Below are 13,451 nucleotides of genomic sequence, written 5' to 3'. Positions count from 1 at the left end.
GTGCTGGACAGTAAAACGTCAGTGACTGCCCATGACAATCGTATATAAAAGGAGCTGTAAAGAGAGAGAGAATCAGATGCGCCAGCAGCCGCAGCATGTTGACGTTACCTGAAAAGGCGCCTTTAGTGAAGCTGTATTATCAGAGTGGGGAATGTGCTAGTTCAGCGTTACGATCCTATCGCCATAGGAAGGAGAATATAACGGGTCCGTTGACAAATGCAGCTGTGGCGAGAATGATTTCGAAGTTGGAAGCCACGGGTTGCTTAGACGATAGACCCCCTACCGGCCGACCGAGCACAAGGCGTAATGCTGCTGAGACAGCGCAGGAAGAAATGGAGACTGTAGTGGGTTCGTCTATGCAAGGGGGAAGTGAGCGTTCGGGTAGTCGCACGTCGCACCGGCATTCCATACGCTACTGTTTGGTTGGCACCTACGCGTATCCGCCGATACTATCCGTAAAAAATCAATCGGCATCATGAACTGTTACCTGGAGCGGAGTGCATTTGCGGTGTGGGCGTTTCAAAAGATGACGATTGGTTGAGTACCGTGTTGTGGGCCGACGGAGCTCATTTCACGCTCCGAGGGTCTGTCAACGCCCACAATTGCAGAATTTGGGCTACCGAAAATCCTAGATCTGTAGTGGAAACTCCATTGCACGACGAGAAAGACGCGGTATGGCTTGGATTTACCATATCTACCGTTATCGGGCCTTTTCTCTTCGAGGAAATCCGCTATTCTGGTTTTGTAACTGCTACCGTGACGGGTGATAGGTACGCCGATATGTTACAGAATCGCATCATCCCCAGCCTGGCTCGTAAACACCTGCTGGAACGTGCGATGTTTATGCAGGATGGCGCTCCACCCCATATTGCTAGACGCGTGAAAGAACTCTAGCGCGCGTCGTTTGGTGATGATTGTGTGCTCAGCCACCACTTTCGTCATGCTTGGCCTCCCAGGTCCCCAGACCTCAGTCCGTGCGAATATTGGCTTTGGGGCTATCTGCAGTCGCAGTGATCGACCGACATCTCTAGGGATGATGAAAGATAACATCCAAAGCCAATGTCTGACCATAACTCCGGACATGCTTTACGGTGCTGCTCACAACATTATTCCTCGACTACAGCTATTGTTGAGGAATGAGCATTTCCTGTAAAGAACATCATCATTGCTTTGTCTTACTTTGTTATGCTAATTGTTGCTGTTCTGATCAGATGAAGCGCCATCTGTCGGAAATTTTTTGAAATTTTGTATTTTTTCTTCTTCTAATAAAACCTTATGTCATTCCAAGCACGTGTGCCAATTTGTACCTCCCTAACTACATTATTCCGTAATTTACTCAGTTTTCAAATTTAAACTGACTTTTTGATCACCCTGTATTTATTGACTGCGGATGTATTTGGGGTAGCCTATCTTAGCTCCTTTACTTTCTGTCCTTCTGTCCGTAGTATTGAAGTCCCGGTAACTCAAATTTCACACTTTGTTCTAAGCAGATGTTCTGCTTGTTCTCTGTACTACGTCTTTTATTGTCCTTCCCTACCACATGTCACTTCATTGACTCTCGCAGTGGAGAGTTCCTCAGATCCATCAGTTTTCTGACGATAAAGACCTTTGCTTGAGCGAGCAGTAACTTAAGAATGATCGGTAGCCTTACAGAGTTAGATGGCAGTTGCTTTCCCTAGTTTTTCGCCTGAAGGCCCTATTTAAGGACGAACCATCCTAATCATTGGCTTTTACTTTCCAAACTGTCATTTTCACAGATACAGACAGCATGCGAAGACAGTTCTGAGCAATTGTTACTTCTGGGCTGAAAGGTGGCGATCGAAAATATCAAAAGATCACTACGTCATGCAGGGTTGGCTACAAGATGTAACACATCAAAAAAAGTTCCCCATCACCCCGGTTCCCAAACTTTCGGAGGACAGATGTTGACTGTTGGTACTGTATCACGGACACGTCCCTTTCACTGTTGAGGTATGTCACTAAACCCGCTCAAAGCTGTAAACAACCTCGCATGAGCAGCGCCTATTAGACGGACGCGGTCCGACAACCGATCAGTTACAGTTTTTCCACTAGGAAGGAGGTACATGACTCGTGTTGTCTGTAGTTCAACAATAAATAGACCGTCAATACCGCTGTTCGATGGCGTCCGCATTGCTACTCTGTGACAGGAAGAACTCTCAACAAGGGAAGTCTCCAGTCGTCTCGGAGTGAACCAAAGCGATGTTTTTCGGACGTGGAGGAGGAACAGACAGACAGCGGCTGTAGATGACATGCCTCACTCAGACCGCCCAAGGGCTGCTACTGCAGTGGATGACCGCTACCTATGGATTATGCTCGGAGGAACCCTGACAGCAACGCTAACATGTTGAATAATGCATGCCGTGCTGTCACACGACGTCGCGTTGCAATTCAAACTATGCACAACTGGCTGCACGATGAGCAACTTCACTCCCGATGACCTCGGCGGGGCCTACAGATGGGTCCTACAACATGCCGAATGGACCTTTCAGGATTGGCATCACGTTCTCTTCACTGATGAGTGTTGCATATGCCTTGAACCAGACAATCGGCGGAGACGTGTTTGGAGGCAACCCGGTCAGACCGAACGCCTTAGACGCACTGTCCAGCGATTCCAGCAAGGTGGAAGTTCCCTGCTTTTTTAAGGTGGCATTATGTAGGGCCGACGTACGCTGTTGGTGGTCATGGAACGCGTCGCAACGGCTACCGATACGTGAATGCTATCCTCCGACCGATAGTGCAACCATATTGGCAGAATACTGGTGAGGCATTCGTCTTCATGGAAGACTATTCGCGCCCCCATCGTGCGCATCTTGTGTATGACTTGCTTCAGGATAACGACATCCCTCGACTAGATTGGCCACCATGTTCTCCAGACCTGGACCCAGTCGAATACGTCTGGGATAGACTGTTTATGGACGACGTCACCCATCAACATCTCTGAGGGATCTACGCTGAATCTCCGTTGAGGAGTGGGAAAATATTGACCAACAGTGCCTTGATGAACTTTTGGATAGTATGACACGAAGAATACAGGTATGCACCAACGCAAGAGGACGTGATACTGGGTATTAGATGTACCGGTGTGGTCACCTCTGCAGGTCTCGCTCTATGGTGGTACAACATGCAATGTGTGGTTTTCATGAGGAATAAAAAGGGCGGAAATGATGTTTATGTTGATCTGTATTCCAATTTTCAGTCCAGGTTACGGAACTCTCGGAACCGAGGTGATATAAAACGTTTTTTGATGGGTGTATAAAATGAGGCGGGGAGTGTCTTGCTGTCAGAAGAGAAGCATCAACAACACGACAAGTTTGTCAGGAGAGCTCACTGACATTGCGAGTTATCAGATGTCCGCGAGTAACAAAGCCACCAGGTGTGTTTCAGTTCCTACCTCTATAGGTGTGATAGTGAAACTGAAATGCGAAGGAACAACCACAGTTGCACAGAAAAGAAAATAAACCGTTGTGGTTGTTAATGGCCCAAATGCACAAGAAAGAAAAGAAGGTTGCTAATCAGAAATACAAAATGAGGCAATTTGCTCCCTGTGAACTATTTCTCCAAGTATAAGCTAGAAATGTAGCAAAAACAACAGGAATGTAGGACTCTGCACTAATTCCAGGCTAAACTAATTATTACAAATGAAAGACGGCATAAGCAGTCCCTTTCACTATTAATACCATTTACTTTCGCAGAGTGAGACTTAATGGATATTCGAATCAAAGTGTATTACAAATGCTTTTATAAATTCCCTCCAAAGAACAAAAGAAATATTTTTAACTATGACCTGAAATATACAGGGTGTCGAAGAACCGTCTTGGCAAAAATCGAGGCATTGTATACAGGTAGGTGTCGAAGTTATAGGAGCTAGAGCCAGACACTAGTCCACTCCTTTCTCAGGAAACGTGACTTTGTACACTGATGGATCGTTGGATGACCGTCTCCCACTGTTGTTTTTCAGTCACTGTGATTGATTGCCACGATCACCAGTGGAGAGGATGGAATCTTCATTTCCTATGAATGTGATGCTCTGTAGCCTCGAAGTATGACGGATTTTTATACGGGTTTCCACCTGCAGCTTATTTTTCTTCTGGAACCTTCTAAAATCTCCAAGGTTTTTAATATATGGGATAAAACCAGTGTCTAGTAGGCTCATCCACAAGAAGAACATCTCATTCGTAGGAGACAAGGCGTGTCTATGTAGCAGCTGCTTCCATCTTCTTTACTGGCGATCGAGGCAGTCAGTAGCGATCAGTGGTGTGTGTGTGACCACCAAGGTCTCATGCGTTTTCGTGCGCTGGTTAATCATTGACGACTTCACTAGTCGTGTGGTTATGTTTTTCTGCCAACCTGTGGACTGTTTCTGGGGAAGTATGAGTGGCATTCAGTAAGTAATGAAATACATTTTTTCTCTGCCACTTTAGGTTGAAAAAATGGAGAATTTGTTGTCGGATATCGCAGAATGTTCCTGCCTCACCCTCCACAGTTTCATGAAGTTCTTCCGGCACGAGGCGGCGCTATATGAAGATTTCAATTTTTAATTTTTTTTTAATCTTATTGGACTTAACTGCGAAGCTTTCAAAATGGCATCTGTAACTGAGGTGCTTTCCAAGCAAAGAGCCGTCATTTACACTCCTGGAATTTGAAATAAGAACACCGTGAATTCATTGTCCCAGGAAGGGGAAACTTTATTGACACATTCCTGGGGTCAGATACATCACATGATCACACTGACAGAACCACGGCCACATACACAAAGGCAACAGAGCATGCACAATGTCGGCACTAGTACAGTGTATATCCACCTTTCGCAGCAATGCAGGCTGCTATTCTCCCATGGAGACGATCGTAGAGACGCTGGATGTAGTCCTGTGGAACGGCTTGCCATGCCATTTCCACCTGGCACCTCAGTTGGACCAGCGTTCTTGCTGGACGTGCAGACCGCGTGAGACGACGCTTCATCCAGTCCCAAACATGCTCAATGGGGGACAGATCCGGAGATCTTGCTGGCCAGGGTAGTTGACTTACACCTTCTAGAGCACGTTGGGTGGCACGGGATACATGCGGACGTGCATTGTCCTGTTGGTACAGCAAGTTCCCTTGCCGGTCTGGGAATGGTAGAACGATGGGTTCGATGACGGTTTGGATGTACCGTGCACTATTCAGTGTCCCCTCGACGATCACCAGAGGTGTACGGAAAGTGTAGGAGATCGCTCCCCACACCATGATGCCGGGTGTTGGCCATGTGTGTCTCGGTCGTATGCAGTCCTGATTGTGGCGCTCACCTGCACGGCGCCAAACACGCATACGACCATCATTGGTACCAAGGCAGAAGCGACTCTCATCGCTGAAGACGACACATCTCCATTCGTCCCTCCATTCACACCTGTCGCCAGACCACTGGAGGCAGGCTGCACGATGTTGGGGCGTGAGCGGAAGACGGCCTAACGGTGTGCGGGACCGTAGCCCAGCTTCATGGAGACGGTTGCGAATGGTCCTCGCCGATACCCCAGGAGCAACAGTGTCCCTAATTTGCTGGGAAGTGGCGGTGCGGTCCCCTACGGCACTGCGTAGGATCCTACGGTCTTGGCGTGCATCCGTGCGTCGCTGCGGTCCGGTCCCTGGTCGACGGGCACGTACACCTTCCGCCGACCACTGGCGACCACGTCGATGTACTGTGGAGACCTCACGCCCCACGTGTTGAGCAATTCGGCGGTACGTCCACCCGGCCTCCCGCATGCCCACTATACGCCCTCGCTCAAAGTCCGTCAACTGCACATACGGTTCACGTCCACGCTGTCGCGGCATGCTACCAGTGTTAAAGACTGCGATGGAGCTCCGTATGCCACGGCAAACTGGCTGACACTGACTGCGGCGGTGCACAAATGCTGCGCAGCTAGCGCCATTCGACGGCCAACACCGCGGTTCCTGGTGTGTCCGCTGTGCCGTGCGTGTGATCATTGCTTGTACAGCCCTATCGCAGTGTCCGGAGCAAGTATGGTGGGTCTGACACACCGGTGTCAATGTGTTCTTTTTTCCATTTCCAGGAGTGTAGTTTCTTTTGGTGAAAAGCAGTGTGTCGGAGATATTAATAGATCCTTTCAGAATGTCTACGGAGACCTGGTAGTGAACAAAAGCACGGTGAATCATTGGGGGAAACGTCTGCCATCATCGCATCAAGGTCACGCTGACCAGTCCGATCTCTCGCGTGTCAGCCGAGTGCACACAGCTGTGACTCTTGCAGAGGGTGAATTCCAGTTTTCGTCACCACAGAAATGCAAACGGACTTGTCTACCTCCATGGCAACGTGCCCCGTGAAGATCTCAAAAGCTTCATTGGTCTGTTCTTCCTGATCCACTATACAGCACAGATCTCCTACCTTCTGACTTCCATCTCTTGGACCTAACGAAGAACGCATTCCGCTGGAAGCAGTGGGAGACGTGGGCTGTGACGTCGACCAGTTGAGTGGTACCTTTGCGGGCGTATAGGCATATAGATCGCATTGAACGGATTTTTGGTTGAAATGCAACTAGTGGGAAATAATGTAGTGTATTTGATAGTGAATAAAACCAAACTGATTTCATAAAAAATGGTGTTGCGTTAGTTATTAAGCGTCCCCCGTACTTTTGCAGCTAATGGAAAGTGGGAAGAAAGTGTTGTGGTCGTGGCTGGTTGGAAACGTAACCTATGGGTTGTGTGCAGGCAAGCAGACACTGGCAGGTTGACGTCAATAAGCGGGGCTGTTGTTTTCAGCTCGCCGAGTAATAAGCGCAGTGAACTGTTGTTTCCCCCACGGCCCACACTCTCCTTTTCTTGATATTAAACAACCGAATTTGTGATTTATTGTTGCCGGTGGTCTTTTTACCTTATACAATATTGAGCCGTGGCGGGACCGTCGCCAATAGTATCTCTCGCATGAATACGAGTGATTTCCTAGTACAGAGGGTTGTCTTGGGCCTTGGATCGGCTCGGGTTATAAGCGAGTGCCGACCGCGAGTAAGTAAAACAACGGTTTGAGAACGGAAGGCGGCGGTGAGCGAATCGGCGATTGGCTGGCGGGTAGAAGCGAAGATGGCCCGCCTGAGGCCGGGCGGCAGTTATCACGTGGCTATACTGGAGGCGGCGGGAGTTGCCGGCTCTGTGCATCCTCCGGCAACCTCGTGAGCTGTGGATGTTCCCCCTTCCTTGGAGGGACAAGCTGTTAATGTTTTGCGAAATGATGTTCTGACAACTTCGCAAAATCACTCCAGCATCAAGATACCCGGTTAAGTACTCTAATTACTAAGAGCGCTTAGTTAACTGTGATTGTGATCGCTTTTGGTGCAGTAAGACGTTGCCGGACGCGTGATGTTATGTGTGTTCTATTTCATTTGATGCCCCTTACTAAGCGTGTGCTCTGCTTCCGCATAATATTGATGTATATGCAGAATGTTAGTTCATTACGTATTCTTAGCAAGTGTTTAATTTGCTTACGATATCGGTTAATCCATGTCAATATGACCTCCTCGGGAAATCTGAGACTTTATTTCTAAAGGTTACCGTGTTGAGCACTGCAGGCCCACTTAAGGTGGCCAATACGTGTGTCATTAAGCTCTATTGAGTGTCGGTTCTCGTGAGCCAGTTCATTTTCCACTATTAGCGTTTGTTTACCAGGTATTGTTTCACTTAAGCAAAGATCCTTCAAGTGAAATTAGTTGTTGTTTAGCCTTGAATGTTAAAGTTAAGAAAATATTTTAGGGCCCCCTGTTGTCGGGTGTGGTCTGTGTTTCAGTGAGCTGAGGTTCAAATGGCTCTGAGCACTGTGGGACTTAAAATCTGAGGGAATTTGTCCACCCAGAACTTAGAACTAATTAAACCTAACTAACCTAACGACATCACACACATCTATGCACAAGGCAGGATTCGAACCTACGACCGTAGTGGTCGCGCGGTTCCAGACTGAAGTGCGTAGTACCTCTCTGCCACATCGGACGGCTTGACCTGAGGCAGCGGGTCGCTATGTCGCGCTGCTGCTGCTGCACAGGCAGCTGCATTGAACGCTGCCAAGATGCCGTACAGAAGATACCGTCGCCGTTCCAGACAGACAGTCCACAAGACCACCGAGAACATCGAATTTGCTACAACAGCTAGGGACAAGAAGAATCGTATTCCAGTCAAGTCTGTCGCTGCTCAAGCCCTGCTGGATGGTCCTGCTGTTTTCATCAGTTGTAGACTTAATTTTAGTTTAGATATAAACGATTCATTTGGTCATGGTAACGGATGGTTTACCGTAGCCATTGTTCGAGGAGGTACTGGAGTACCAAATGTTCCTGGACTTGAAAGTTTTGTGGACAGAGACATTATTGCATTTCGCACCTACCACATATCTGAACTAGCTAATAAGGATTTTGGTAAATCAGCATATGTCTCGCCTTCATGTTTGTCTTTATATACACGTAACAGGAGGAAAATATCTGTTAATGAGTCTGTATTTATATGGGTGAAAGGAAAAGGTGTATGTGAATATGTAAAGTTTGTTGGTGATTGTACTGTATATTTTCATAAATAAAGCTTTCCTTTAGATTTCAAGTTTAGCTTGCAGGCGGTAGACTTCGCCTGAGCTCGTGTGTTCCTCTTTTAGCGTTTTCTGGGCACACATTTCTGTGGGGTGGCAGACGGAGCCACGTCTTGGTTCGAAGTTAAGTATTACTTCCTTCAGTCGGCTCCATCGTTTGTGGTCGAACTTTGGCCTTACAAGCTTGGGGCTCTCTTCTGTTATACGCATTTATTATTGCACAAAGTTGTAACTTTCAATGATCTAAAAGCGCATCTTACAAGCCAAAAGGCATTTGAATAATTACGTGATTCGCTCTGCAAGGTTCTCTAATCCAGTAATTTGCAAAATTGCCCAATTTACTTTTTAATAAATAGGTTCCAAGTATTCGTGTTAAAATTGAGTTGTATGCTCACTGTTATTTTACATGTAATGTTAAAGTATTAGAATTGAGAAGATCTTAAGTAATGTGTCTTAAGTAGAGGTGTTTTGGTTTTAAAAAAAATTGTGTGAAATCTTATGGAACTTAACTGCTAAGGTCATCAGTCCCTAAGCTTACACACTACTCTACCTAAATCATCCTAAGGACAAACACACACACACACACACACACACACACATGCCCGAAGGAGGACTCGAACCTCTGCCAGGACGAGCCACACAGTCCACGACTGCAGCGCCCTACACAACTCGGCTAATCCTGCGCGGCTTTTGGTTAAAGTTATGGTTAAATTCAGCCTCAGTGGAGTTTCTCATTGTTTATTGGAGATCGTTGGATAATGATTTATTAACTTGCATATGATTTTATTTGATGAGTGTTTCGTAAATAACCTTGCCGGAGTGGCGTCTGTCAGTTATGTGAGATTGTTTTTGGTAGTTAATAAACACATTGTAATTAAAATGTTGTCTTTGTTGGTTCAGTCCTTCCACTTCCTTTAAATTTAAAGGTTAAGCAAAGCAGGTGTTAAGTAAAAACGTTCCACAGTTCTTCGGGACCTCCAGCTGCCCTTAACCACGCGCCGTTAGCTGCATGAAGCGCCAGTTAGTAGGGGTATGAGGCTTCAGTCCTTCCACTTCCTTTAAATTTAAAGGTTAAGCAAAGCAGGTGTTAAGTAAAAACGTTCCACAGGTCTTCGGGACCTCCAGCTGCCCTTAACCACGCGCCGTTAGCTGCATGAAGCGCCAGTTGGTAGGGGTATGAGGCTGGGGTATTGTTCGAATAATAACTGAAGCTGGACTTTAAGGAGCAGTTGCCCCAGTGAGATAAACTTCGTGTGGATACAAGTATTGTAAATGTTGAAACTGTGCCTCGTGTGATCTTGTGACTTGTAGGGTAATTTAAGTAAATAACACGTTACATAAGATAGTATTTAACTTGACTCTTGAGTTGTATGAATAGTGTAACTAGATAATTTCACATTGTTGTACAGTCATGTCTACGATTGGAACTGTGTTCACATCATATGTCTACGTGTGAAAGAAAGATAATCTTAAAATATGTACACGTCCCTGAACCCTATACCACCGCATCCCATAGATCAGTTCCGCTACAGTAACACAACACGCTATAGCTGACGTAACTTCAGGTACGACGAGAGGTTCAAGTCTAACTGATGAGATTTTCAGAGACGGGGCACAAGTTCCGACTGGCAGCCGTTTCTTTTACGGAGTTAACATTTTGCTTCGAGCGATGAAGGGGAACCACGGAAAAACTAACTCAAGATCGTTGGACAGGAATATGGACCGCCGCCCAAATGCTCTTCCAATCCCTTTTACTATGGCGCCACCTGCCTCTGCGCAATACTAGAAGATTAAGACTGTAATCAGAGTTACCGCCGTTCATAGCAAAATATTCTGTACCCACCTTAAGCCAGTACATTCGAATTCCAGTTTCTCCTTAGCAAATATCATGTTAGAATTCCTTTCACAAAGTCTCAGACCCGTTCAGATTCCTCTAAATGATCTTGTCCTTGACAGGAATTCGGTGCTCGTTATCGGTCTGCTATGAGAGTCTGCGAGCCTGCTCTGAGTTCTCACGAGGGGCACTCAGCTTAGTTCTTCATAACAAACTTCTGCTTAACATTGAGTTGAAAGTCTAAAGATGGTGGAAATTGCCTCAACGCTGACAATGCTATAGAGCAGTTGAGTCAAAAGGGAGGCGATATCCAATTAAAACTTTCCTTATTGTAGAAATAAAGGAGATTTCAGTTCTGTCCCAAGCTTTTCGGTTCAACAGTAACTACAACGATGGTATGCTAGGAGCCGCTTTCCAATACTGTTATAGCTCTGATATAACGAGGCAACGAAGTACATGCAATTGAGGGGAGGAAGGTTTGAACGGGGTAGCAATGAGATGAGCTGTTCGATAGAACATTAACAAAATTTTAAGACGTACGTTTTAGAATAGTAACGATGAGTCAGAATTTTCACTAACATATTAGCTTCGTGATGTTTCGAATCTTTTTTGACAAGGAGTCTAATGCGAAAAAAACTCATTCACATTTTTACAGAAAATGTGAAAAGCATGTCCCTACCTCCATGTTCTGTAACCGAATACTCTCCATTTCTTTTTTAATGTGACAGAAACTTTCAGACTTCAAGAAGAATATAATAATTCCAATCCCAAAGAAACCAGGTGTTGACAGATGTGAAAATTACCGAACAATCAGTTTAATAAGCCACTGCTGCAAAATACTAACACGAATTCTTTACAGACGAATGGAAAAACTAGTAGAAGCCGACCTCGGGGAAGATCAGTTTGGATTCCGTAGAAATACTGGAACACGTGAGGCCATACTGACCTCACGACTTATCTTAGAAGAAAGATTATGGAAAGGCAAACCTACGTTTCTAGCATTTGTAGACTTCGAGAAAGCTTTTGACAATGTTGACTGGAATACTCTCTTTCAAATTCTAAAGGTGGCAGCGGTAAAATACAGGGAGCGAAAGGCTATTTACAATTTGTACAGAAACCAGATGGCAGTTATAAGAGTCGAGGGGCATGAAAGGGAGGCAGTGGTTGGTAAGGGCGTGAGACAGGGTTCTAGCCTCTCTCCGATGTTATTCAATCTGTATATTGAGCAAGCAGTAAAGGAAACAAAAGAAAAAATCGGAATAGGTATTAAAGTCCACGGAGAAGAAATAAAAACTTTGAGGTTCGCCGATGACATTGTAATTCTGTAAGAGACAGCAAAGGACTTGGAAGAGCAGTTGAATGGAATGGACAGTGTCTTGAAAGAAGGATACAAGATGAACATCAACAAAAGCAAAACGAGGATAATGGAATGTAGTCGAATTAAGTCGGGTGATGCTGAGGGAATTAGATTTGGAAATGAGACCCTTAAAGCAGTAAAGGAGTTTTCCTATTTGGGGAGCAAAATAACTGATGATGGTCGAAGTAGAGAGGATATAAAATGTAGACTGGCAATGGCAAGGAAAGTATTTCTGAAGAAGAGAAATTTGTTAACGTCGAGTATTGATTTAAGTGTGAGGATGTCATTTCTGAAAGTGATTCTTGAGTTTCTCCCGGCGTATTTGATAATCAAAACATCCACGGGTGTACTGCCGGTCTATAGTGTCCAACGGGCACAATATTTCGGCGATCAAACATGTCGCCATCATCAGGTGAACTGACGGACTGAGCTCCTGTGAATGCGCCGGCACGGAGATCGGTACGCTATGGCTGCTCAGGGGGAACTGGGTTCGGTCGCGGCGGCGGCAGATTTAAATACCCTCCGCCCGCGGCGGGCTCCCTCCGCCGTCCGCGCCCCGCGCCTGGGTAGCGCGGTGGAACAGATTGCGACGGCGTCTGAGATGACGTGGATGTGATGGCTCTGTCCGCCGTGGTCGTCACAACTATGCGTTTGCTCGATTTACTCTTGATTAACCCAATCGCTGGTTCCCAAGCCTTGCTAAGATTATAGCCACAGTCACGATTTATGAGGTCGTCATTGGTGCGAATTTCGATGGCCTCTCTAACAACGCTGTCCCAGTATCTCGACGTCTGTACCAGAATCCTCGTGCGGTCATACTCCATAGCGTGATTTTCCGACAAACAATGTTCAGCGACCGCCGACTTGCTCGGATACATCAGTCGAGTGTGCCTCTGGTGTTCACGGCATCGATCCTCGACGGTACGCATCGTCTGACCAATATACGACTTGTCACATTGACACGGAATCTGGTACACGCCGGCCTTCCTCAAACCGAGGTCATATTTGGCGCTCCTCACCAGTGCACGAGTTTTATTCGGAGGACAAAACACAGTTCCGACCCTGTGTTTCTTCAGAATGCGGGCAATTTTCCCCGAGAGTGCGCCTGTGTATGGAATAAATGCAGTGCCTACCTCCTCCCTCGTGACTTCATCCATCTCAACAGGTTGTGATGCAGTGGTTGGGCGGAGAGCACGTTTGATCTGCCACTCTGAGTACCCCTTTTTTTCGAAATACAGTTCTCAGATGTTCCAATTCCTGAGGTAGACTCTCTGTGTCAGAGATAGTGCGCGCCCTATGTACTAGAGTTTTAAGTACCCCATTCCTCTGTGAAGGGTGGTGCAGCTGTCTGCGTGCAAATACAGATCAGTGTGTGTTGTCTTTCGATACATCCCATGACCTAGGGTGCCGTCAGCCCTCCTCCTGACCAAGACATCAAGGAAAGGTAATTTACCCTCCGTTTCAGTCTCCATAGTGAATTTGATGTTGGGGTGTATGGAGTTTAGATGTGTAAGGAAGTCAAGGAGTTTATTCATACCATGTGGCCAGATGACGAACGTGTCGTCCACGTAACGGAAAAAGCAAGTAGGTTTCCATTCGGATGACGACAGGGCTTCCTCCTCGAAGTTCTCCATGTACAAATTCGCTACCACCGGTGAGAGTGGGCTACCCATGGCGACTCCTTCCGT

Source organism: Schistocerca gregaria, chromosome 7 (assembly GCF_023897955.1).
Source record: "Schistocerca gregaria isolate iqSchGreg1 chromosome 7, iqSchGreg1.2, whole genome shotgun sequence".
NCBI lineage: Eukaryota > Metazoa > Arthropoda > Insecta > Orthoptera > Acrididae > Schistocerca > Schistocerca gregaria.
Note: the sequence above shows the minus strand (reverse complement) of the source record.